Source organism: Chlorocebus sabaeus, chromosome X (assembly GCF_047675955.1).
Source record: "Chlorocebus sabaeus isolate Y175 chromosome X, mChlSab1.0.hap1, whole genome shotgun sequence".
NCBI classification, from domain to species: domain Eukaryota; kingdom Metazoa; phylum Chordata; class Mammalia; order Primates; family Cercopithecidae; genus Chlorocebus; species Chlorocebus sabaeus.
The window spans coordinates 555,505-566,087 of NC_132933.1; positions in this window are offsets into that span (position 1 = coordinate 555,505).

Here is a 10,583-nt window from a genome sequence, read left to right on the forward strand (position 1 = left end):
GGTGTGCTAGAGCAGAATGAGCCAGGGAAGAATGAAAGGGGGGTAAATGAAGAGAGAGAGAGAGTGGGGGCAGGGGGCTGAGTCATGTAGATCAATTTAGAGAGGGGGTGTGGGACCCAGATCAGGTAGGGCTTGTACATCATTGTAAGGACTCTGGCTTTGCTCTGAGTAAGACAGAAGTCACTGAAAAGTTTTAAGCACAAGAGACACTTGATCTGACTTACAATATCAGAATTCCTCTGGCTTCTTGTAGAGACTGAAGAGGAGCGACTGTGGAAGCAGGCCAAATCAGGAGGCTGTTGCAGTGATCCACATGAGAGATGTTGGTGACTTGGACCAGGATGGTAGCTGAAGAGGTGATGAGAGGTGGTCAAATTTTGGATACACCATGAATTTAGTCAGGAATTGCTGATGAACTGAATATGACGTATAAGAGCATGGGTGGAATTTGAGGTGAGGGGAGGAAGGAGAAAGAATCAGTTTAGTTTTCAACACATTCAGTTTGAGATGCCTATTAAGTTTCACATATGGAGATGTCAAGTAGGCAGTAGGATATGGAGATAAAAATCTGGGCATTACCAGTGCAGGGAGGACAATCATTTACAAGAGATTGGATGAGTTCCTCAAATACACAGAAAAGAGGTCTGAGGAGTAAACCTTTGGGAACACTAAAATTTAGAGGTCATAGAAGATAGAACTCCTACATGAAACTGAGAAGGAGCAGGCGGGGAGGTGGGAGGAAAACGAGGCAATATACTAGAAACCAAGGAGGCAGAGTTAAAAGGAGAGAGCAATCAACTGTGTCAAATGCTGCTGATAGATCTAATAAGATGAAGATGAAGACTGACCATTGGATCTCACAATGTACATGTCTGGAGACCCTGACAAGAGCAGTTTCTGTGGAGTATAGCATAGAAAACCCTGGTTAGAACAGGAAGGAAAAAAAGGAAAGTGAGTACAGAATACTTCCAAGGAATTTTCTGTGAAGAAGACAAGTAAGGATGACAGCTTGAGGGGATGTCAGGCCAAGAGAGTTTTGTTGTTGTTGTTGTTGTTTGTTTTTTGTTTTTAAGATAAGAAAGATTCAGTGGAGAAAGACTGAGGATTCAGGAAAGACAAGTTCATGGGAGAACCTTTCTTCTCTTTAAGATTGCAGGGACACTTTATCAATGTAAACAAAAAGTAAAGTACAGAGTGTTCCACTGTGTACTATAATGCAATGCATGTGCTCCTAAAACTTTAAAATTCTGCAAAATTGCACAGCAGCTAAGTAATTTTGCATTACCTTATTTGTATTCTTGAATTATATGTTGAATTATAAAAATTCAACATGTACAAAGAATGAATTCAATTATTTAGAATTACAAATTCTAAATAATTTTGTAATTATACTTTTATTCTGACCTAAAAGTTCTTTAACATAGTGCTTAATTTTGAAATGTTTCAATTTTTCTCATTTAAACTATTATTCATTCCAATTTTATCTGCATAAGTTGAATTGTGTCCCCCAAAGATGTCAAAGTCCTTGCCCTCAGTACCTGTAAATGTGATCCTATTGTGGGGGTGTGGGGCAGTCAAATTGTAGATGTAATTAGTTAAAATGAGGTCATACTGGAGTAAGGTGGGCCCCAATCCAATGACTGGTGTCTTTATAAAAAGGGGAAATGTGCGCACAGGAAAAACACCAGGTGAAAACTGGAGTTCTGCTACCACAAGCCAAGAACTACCAGAAGTTAGGCTCTTGGAACAAATCTTTCCATAGAGCCTTCAGAAGGAGCAGGGCTCTGCGAACACTTGACCTCAAACTTCAATTCTCCAGAACTATGAGGTGATAAATTTCTGTTTATTGTTTATCATACTTTGTAACAGCAGCTCTAGCAAACTAATATACTAACAGTAACAAGGCCTAAGGGAAAAATAGGTTTGGGGTGTATCACTTAAAATCAATACAATTTTGTGGCCAGAGCACTCAACAGAAAAGGTCATTGGTACTTAGGAAACAACATGTGCACTGCCAAGCCAGAACTCCTCTAACTGGAGGCTGCGCCAGGCAATGTTAAAAATAACACCATACATTGCCCTGGAAATGTTTATAATGCTTTGGTTAGGGTGAGACTGGGGGCTGAGATGAGGATGAAGCAAAGGTTATGAATATGGGCAGATGGTGGGTAGATGTGGGGTGGAGTGCATTAAGAGTCCTCTGGTTGCTTCAGTCTTCTTGGCCAACTAGAAAGCAGGAACATCAGCTGTGAGCAACAACCAGAGAGGGAGTGTCAGGGTTTGAGACCAGGAGAGAGGGTATGAAACTATCTTGTAGAGTAAGAGAATGAATGGATCACTGCACAGCATCACTGCCCTCTTGAGACTTGCAGTGGTGACCTTTTTTAGTTACATTAAGCTGCCTGGGAATTGGCACAGTTGGTCTGAACCAAGACAGTGACTCAGCTAAGTCAGTATAGCAAAGCTGGATGACAAGAACATTGACAACATGTACAAAGAATGAAACACAAAAGGAAGAGAAGTAAGGATGTGCAGGGCAGTGAAAACCTGAAAAGGTAGGAGGTGGTGGTCAGGGAGCAGAATGACTTGAGGCTGAAATTAGGAAGGAGCTGCAGTGGTTGGTAATGACAAGGATTCACATAAATACGACAGAGTTAAGACAGAAGACACACAGTATTATCCTAAGAGACAGATTATCCTTACTTTTAATGATGGAGGCAGCAAATGTTAGTGTTGGTCACTTGATTTGCTTTTTATTCTTTTGAGTTTAGCAACAAAGGCTTATATTTTAATCTGAATCCCCTGTTCTTAAGCTTTTTTTATTTTATTTTATTTTATTTTATTTTATTTTATTTTATTTTATTTTATTTTATTTTTTTTGAGACGGAGTCTCGCTCTGTCACCCAGGCTGGAGTGTAGTGGCGCGATCCCGGCTCACTGCAAGCTCCGCCTCCCGGGTTCACGCCATTCTCCTGCCTCAGCCTCCCAAGTAGCTGGGACTACAGGCGCCTGCCACCACGCCCGGCTAATTTTTTTGTATTTTTTAGTAGAGACGGGGTTTCACCGTGTTAGCCAGGATGGTCTCGATCTCCTGACCTCGTGATCCACCCGTCTCGCTTTTTAGTGTTCTCATTGCACCAAATTCTAAATAATTTTGTAATTATACTTTTATTTTGACCTAAAAGTTCTTTAACATAGTGCTTAATTTTGAAATGTTTCATATTTTTCTCATTTAAACTATTATTCATTCCAATTTTATCTGCATTATAGTCAGAAAATGTGGCCCAGATGATTTGCACTTTTGGAAATTTGGCCTTTTTTATTAGCTTAATATGTGCTCACTTTTTGTAAATGATTTTTGAGAACTGGGTTTGTAGGTGCCAACATTTATTAAATTAGCATTACTAGCAGTCTTGCCTAATTAGCCTGTAAATGACTGCAATTAATATATTAGGACTCCTATTAATATTTCTGTCCATTTTCCTTGCATTTCTAACACTTTATACATTTTCACGTAATGTTATTCACCAGATACATGTTCACGAAGATTTCATCTTTGTCATAAACGGTAGCCTTTACCAATGCAAATAAATATATGAAAGGAAAAAGAAAAATTACCTTAAGAAAACAGCAACTTGAACTTCTACCACAATTCTCAGGTGACCTGGTACTTTGGAACCCACAACAGAATGAAAGCTGGCAAGCTCTACACTTTAATAGAAGACCCAAAGATTGCTTGATTTTCCAAAATATCCAATTGCCATCTCATCTGAAGTTTTGAAAACATTTTTTAAAATGTATGTTGCTCTGAAATACTTTACATATACTAATTGTAATTCTGTAGAAACATTTTCTGGGGTTGGAAGGAGACTTCCCTGAAGTGGGCAGGTTAACAAAAGTCATATTAAATCATGTTTATAATATTTAATATGGTTGATAATTGCCATAAGCAGTGTTTAGTAATTCAGTATAGCCTGCCACTTTTAAGTACTAAAATACTGGTATCTATTTGCCATTATTCAGTAATAATCTAAATAATTTTGTCTCATCACATATGTAGTCCTGCATGAAAAGTTTGAGCTGCCCAGTACTCTGATCATATTCTTCCCCCTCAAAAAAAAAAAAAAACTTTTGAAGGTGTATTCTTATTATCAGCTTTTTAAATGATCCTTTCCTTGGTCATTAGTATCAGTAATCCGTTTTCCCTACGGTTACTGGATTTCTCCCAGAACTAATTTGGGCCCCATCTACTTTCAAAAATTCCTGATGTAACTAACTTTTCACCAAGGAGAAATGGGACAGGTGGAGGTTAGGGGCTGGGGTAGAGAGATGTGCCATTAGATACATAAGGAGGCGGGTGTGGTAGGGACCAGAGAAGAAGGGAAGGGGCTCAGTCCTTAGTTTCCAGCTTTCCTGCCTCTACCTATATTCAGGGCCAGACTCCCATCTCTGCTTGCCTTTTGTCTTCCAGAGTCATCTTTGTTTTGGGACTTGCCCACTCCTTCCCTAGGATAAAATTTATTTTCTCTGGACCTTCTTCCCCCAACATCTGACCTGCACAAACTCTAGCCAGAAAAGTTAAAAGAGAAAGTCCTAGACCACGTTCATCTCTCAAATAACCAGAGTAATGACCCTTTACTTGGTCATTAGTATGAGTAATCAGATTTCCCTATAGTTGCTAATTACCTGGATTTCTCCCAGAATCAGTTTGGGATCTGGTGGCTGAGGACCAAGTGGAGAAGAAAAAGGCAACTGCAGTCCACTCTTATTTTTATTTTTAAAGGTTCAGAGGGTATACATGCAGGTTTGTTACATAAATATATCGCATACTGGTGATGCCTGTGCACCACATTGTTTAATGCATCACTGGTATCAGTGTCTCAGTGTGACCTGAAATAAAAAAAAAGGCAGCACGGCCATTTTACTCTGGTATTGCAACCAATAGCTACAGTAAAGTTGAAAATTGGTTAAAAATCTAACACCAATGAAAATTTAAATACCTAGGAATACATTTAAGCAAGGAAGTGAACGATTTCTACAAGGAAACTAAAAAACACTGATGAAAGAAATCAGAGAAGACACAAACAAATGAAAAAACATCCCATGTTCATGGATCAGGATAAATATCATTAAAATGACGATATTGCCCAAAGCAATTCACAGGTTCAATGCAATTCTTATCAAACTACCAACATCATTTTTCACAGAATTAGGAAAGACTCCTAAAATTCATATACAACCAAAAAAGAGCCTAAATAGCCAAAGCAATCCTAAGCAAAAGAACAAAGTTGGAGGCATCATATTACCTGACTTCAAGTTATACTACAAGGCTACAGTAACCAAACGAGCATGCTACTGGTACAAAAATAAGACACATAGATCAGTAAAACAGAATAGAGAACCCAGAAATAAAGCCACATGCCTACAACCAGTTGATCTTCAACAAGTGCTATGGAAAATGGCTAACCATATGCAGAAGAATGAAAATGGAGCCCTCTCTCTTACCATATACAAAAATTAACTCAAGATAGATTAAAGACTTAAATGTAAGACCTGAAACTATAAAAATCCTCAAAGAAAACCTAGGAAAAACTCTTCTGGACATTGGCCTAGGCAACGAATTTATCACTAAGACTTCAAAATCAAATGCAGCAAAAACAAAAATAGACAAATGCAGCTTAACTAAAAAGTATCTGCATAGAAGAAATAATCAACAGAGTAAACAGACAACCTACAGAATGAGAGAAAATATTAGTGAATTATGCATCCAACAAGACTAATATCCAGAATCTATGAGGAACTTAAATCAAAAAGAAAAAAACCAATGACATTCTTCATAGAAATAGAAAAAATAATCCTAAAATTTATATGGAACCACAAAAGACCCAGAATAGCCAAAGCTATCCTAACTAAAAAGAACCTAGAAAAATAACATTATCTGACTTCAAATTATATTACAGAGCTATAGTAGCCAAACAGCATGGCACTGCCATAAAAAACAGACACATACACCAATAATTGGGAGTAGAATAGAGAACCCAGAAACAAACCCACACACCTACAGTGCAGTCAAATTTCTTGAGCAATACCTCAAAAGTACAGGCAACCAAAGCAAAAATGGACAAATAGGATCACATCAAGTCAAAAAAACAAAGTCTCCCATCAAAGGAAAGCTCCAGACCTTATGATTTCATGGGCTGAATTCTACCAAACATTTAAAGAACTAAAACCAATCCATCTCAAACTCTTCCAAAAATACTGAAGAGTATATTTCCACACTCACTGTATGAGGCCAGCATTACCCTGGTACCAAAACCAGACAAGGACACTATAAGAAAAGAAAATTACAGGTCAATATTCCTGATGAACATTCATGCAAAAATTCTCAAGAAAATACTAGCAAACTGACACCATTATCAAGTGAAGTTATCTCTGGGATGACAAGGATGGTTTAACATATGCACATCAACAAATATGATATACCACATTCACAGAATGAAGGACAAAACCCTATGATCATCTCAATGAATGCGGAAAAGGCATCTGACAAAATTCAACATCCTTTCATCATTAAAATTCTCAACAAATTAAGATGGAATGCATCTCAACACAATAGAGGCCATATTCAATAAACCCACAGCTAACATTATGTTCAAGTGAAAAGCTGAAAGCTTTTCCTCTAAGATCAGGAACAAGACAAGGATGCCCATTCACCCCACTTCCATTCAACATTGTGGCAGAAGTGCTAGATAAAGCAATTAGTAAAGTAAAACAAATAAAAGGCATCCAAATCAGAAAGGAAGAAGTTAAACTGTCTCTGTTTATAGATGATATGATCTTACATATTGAAACTGTAAAGATCCCACCAAAAACTGTTAGAACTAATAAATAAGCTCAGGAAAGTTGCAGGATACAAAATCAACATACAAAATCAGTACTACTTCTATATGCTAACAATGAACTATGTGAAAAAGATATCAAGAAAACAATCACATCTACAATAGCCAAAAAGTACTTGGAAATAAATGGAACCAAGAAGGTAAAAGTCTATACACTGAAAACTGTAAAATACCAATGAAATTGAAGAAGACACAAATAAATGGATAGATACCCCATGTGCATGGACTGAATAATTAAAACTGTCAAACTGTTCATACTTCCCAAAGCAATCCATAGAATCAATACAATCCCTATCAAAATTCCAATGACATTTTGCACAGAAATAGAAAACAATCCTAAAACTCATAAAATCACACTCTCTGATTTCAAAATCAACTACAAAGCTATAGTAATCAAAACAGCATGGTACTGGTATAAAAACAGACATGTAGACCAATGGAACAGAATAGAGAGCCCGGAAGTAAATCTACACATTACAGCTAACTCATTTTCAACAAAGGTGCCAAGAACACAAAATGGGGAAAGGGAACGTTCTTCAATTAATGATGCTCGGGGAACTGGATATTCACATATAGAAGAATGATATTAGACTCCTATCTCATTCCACATATGATAATCAACTCAAAATGGATTAGACTTAATCGTAAGGCCTGAACCTGTAAAAACTACTGGAAGAAACCATAGGGGAAAACCTTGATAACATTCATCTGGGCAATGATTTTTGGGGATATGACTCTAAAAGCACAGGTAATACAAGCAAAAATAGACAAATGCAAGAGATTGTTATCCACTGACCTTTTACTTTTAAATTTTTTACTTTTACTCTAGAATCCACAGCTTTGGTCTAGGGAAAATAAACTGATTCAGTCTAAGATGGGTGTACTTGGAAAATCTGGAAAAAAAGTCCTATTTGGTCATTACCTACCTGTATATCAAATATCCACGGAAGGCAAACAGAGTTGTCACACAATCAACTAACACATAAAATTATTTGAAAACCATAATCAAGAAGCATGATCCTTTATAAAGAAACTGCTCAAAAATACCATGCACACAGGTCTATCCTTTTTGACATGGCTACACGTAAATCTGACATCAGACAAGAGAGGAACACAAACACAAGTATATCCTCTAGTTAAACTTCAGAGCACAATCCATGATTTTTCATGTGCAGATGAGATCCTGGGCCATCTTCTCCTAACCAAACAAGAATAGTAACTCTGTGCACATAATACGTGAATCAATTTCTCCATCCTTGGACACTTCCAATCTTAAACTGGTACCTTCTCACAACTGGTCATACAAGCAGTTCTCCCTGAGTACAGAAAAGAGTATTAATATATAGGAAATATGGTTAATTAGCAGGCCTAACGATGACACTGGTCATAGTTACAAAATTTCAAAATAAAAAGTGTGAAAATGAAAATTTTAGTTATTGCCTAGCTTGGGCCACAAGCCTTAAAAGCTTGCACTCTGCATTAATTTCATAGGTTCACTAAATTTATAACATCACTTGGTTTTGAGTTGAGAAAAACGTTTTCAGATCCATTTATTAAGGAACTTCGGAGATTAACTACTTGGACCGCCTGGCTGTCTTTCACCTAACCCAGACAGAAATGTTTCCATCTGACCCTTAAAATTTACTAAAGACAGTATTACTACATTTTCCGCAGCTATTAGCTAAGAGGTCTTACAAAAGGAACTGAAAAGGGAAGCAGGCCAATGACAAAAACTGGGCCATGATTATGCAAGATTCAACAGGTTATGACTGAGGTGTTTCAAATCCCTTTCTCCTTTGAGATTTGGCATTGACGTTGGATAGTTTTCTAGCTTGGTTCCCCTGGAAACCTGATGAAGGTAGACCACCAGCTGTGTGACAAGAGAGTGCTTCTGGTAAAACGCTCAGCGAAGCATCCTGTGTCCAAGCTAGGAAGGCTGCTAATGAATGTAAACACCTGCTAGGAGTCACAGCTTGGGCTCCAAGAGTGCAGTGTACAACTTCTTCCTGGGCCTTGTCCCTAGCCAGAACCCAAGGATGCTATATGCACAGGGAACTGTTAAAAAGAGGGTGGTCCCTTATGGCTTCTAAAGTCAAGGTGACTCCTATGTCCTTTTGTGCAGTCTGTGGGGACTGCCAAGATAATTCCCATAGAACTCTGCCTAAAGCCCATCCTCTGGCATGCTGTCTTACCTGCCCAATGTCCTTCAGAGCAAACTGGTAACAGAGGAGGCCCTTCTATGTCATGGGAGTTTGTGTAGTTGAACCCAACACCAGCTGTGATGAATGCTGCCCTAGCACTCAAGAGTGTCTTAAGAGGCAACCCCATCCCACATTAGCACCAAATTGTCATAGCCATGACTATCACAAGAGTATGGGATTAGAACCAATGAAGGCAAACCTTTAAAAAATGGTTTAAGATCTTTAAAGACATCACTGAAGTTTAAGGCTGAGAATAGCAAATATACAGAGAAAGGCAGAGCGTTCATTCATTAAAAAATGGAACTTAACATTTTCCCCAAACTTAGCTATCACTAAGTAAAGGAGCAAGGCATCATGGTATAGAGGGGGAAATTTTCCCAGAAGCAAGGAAATGTGGCTCTCATTCTGACTGTGCACATAGCTGCTATATGGCCTTGAATAAGATGCTTCTCCCTACAGATGTCAGTGTCTTTATATGGAAGAGGATGGGTAGTGGGAGCAGGGGATGAAGGAAAGCACAAATGAAGTATGGGAAAAACATGAATTTAGAAAAATGTTACATTAATAACAGCTGGAACAAAGAAAACACAAATTTGGCTTGTGTGTTTTAAATTGTAAAACCTGCAAACAAACACCTATGATTCTGGGCTTTTAAAGTGAGAACAAAAACAACTTCTTAAGTTTTTGCCTGTTGGTCTTAGTTAATAATGCTTCATTCAATTCTCAACATACCCATTCGAAAACTCATCAGCCTCACAGCCTCTGTGTCAAACAAGTTCTATCTAACTAAACAGTACTTTCAGTTAACCCCAGGTAATGAAATGCTATGATCATTGACTCCATAATTCCATTGGTAATCTAGTCTCTGGAAAAACCTTAAATATAGGAAGAAGTCTTATGTAAACATAAACTGCTCAGTTCTTTACTTACAATAGAGAAAAAGTTTCAAAAACAACCCACAAATTTCATGCTAAGAAAGTAGAATTAAATAAAGACAAAATCATTTCAGCTATGTTTTCAAAAAACCTATGCACATAAAAAGAAACAGAATACATAGAAATGTCAAGCGGGGCCTGCAAATAGAACATCTTTTTTTCCAGTTTTCCAAATTTTCTTAAACGAACATCCATTTTATAATGAAAAACAGTTCAATTTAAGTTGCATTTCCAACACATTTCTCAGCATCAAGTTCTGTAGTCAATCTTTTGCCCATATCCTCTCCTAGTATGCTATACTAATATTAAACTTCAAAATATGTCAAATCAGGATGGTTATGTTATTCTGAAAATGTAAACCACTCTAACAGAAATTATCTGGCAGAGGTAAGATTTAAATATCTTTCATTTAATTAACAGAGCCTAACACAGTTCCTGACACATAATGGGTGTTTTTAAATACCTGTTAAATAATTACCTTAATTTTTGGCCTGTAATTCATATCTCAAAAGAGTTTTGTTTCTTCATAGTCCTTGTAATTGCCTAAA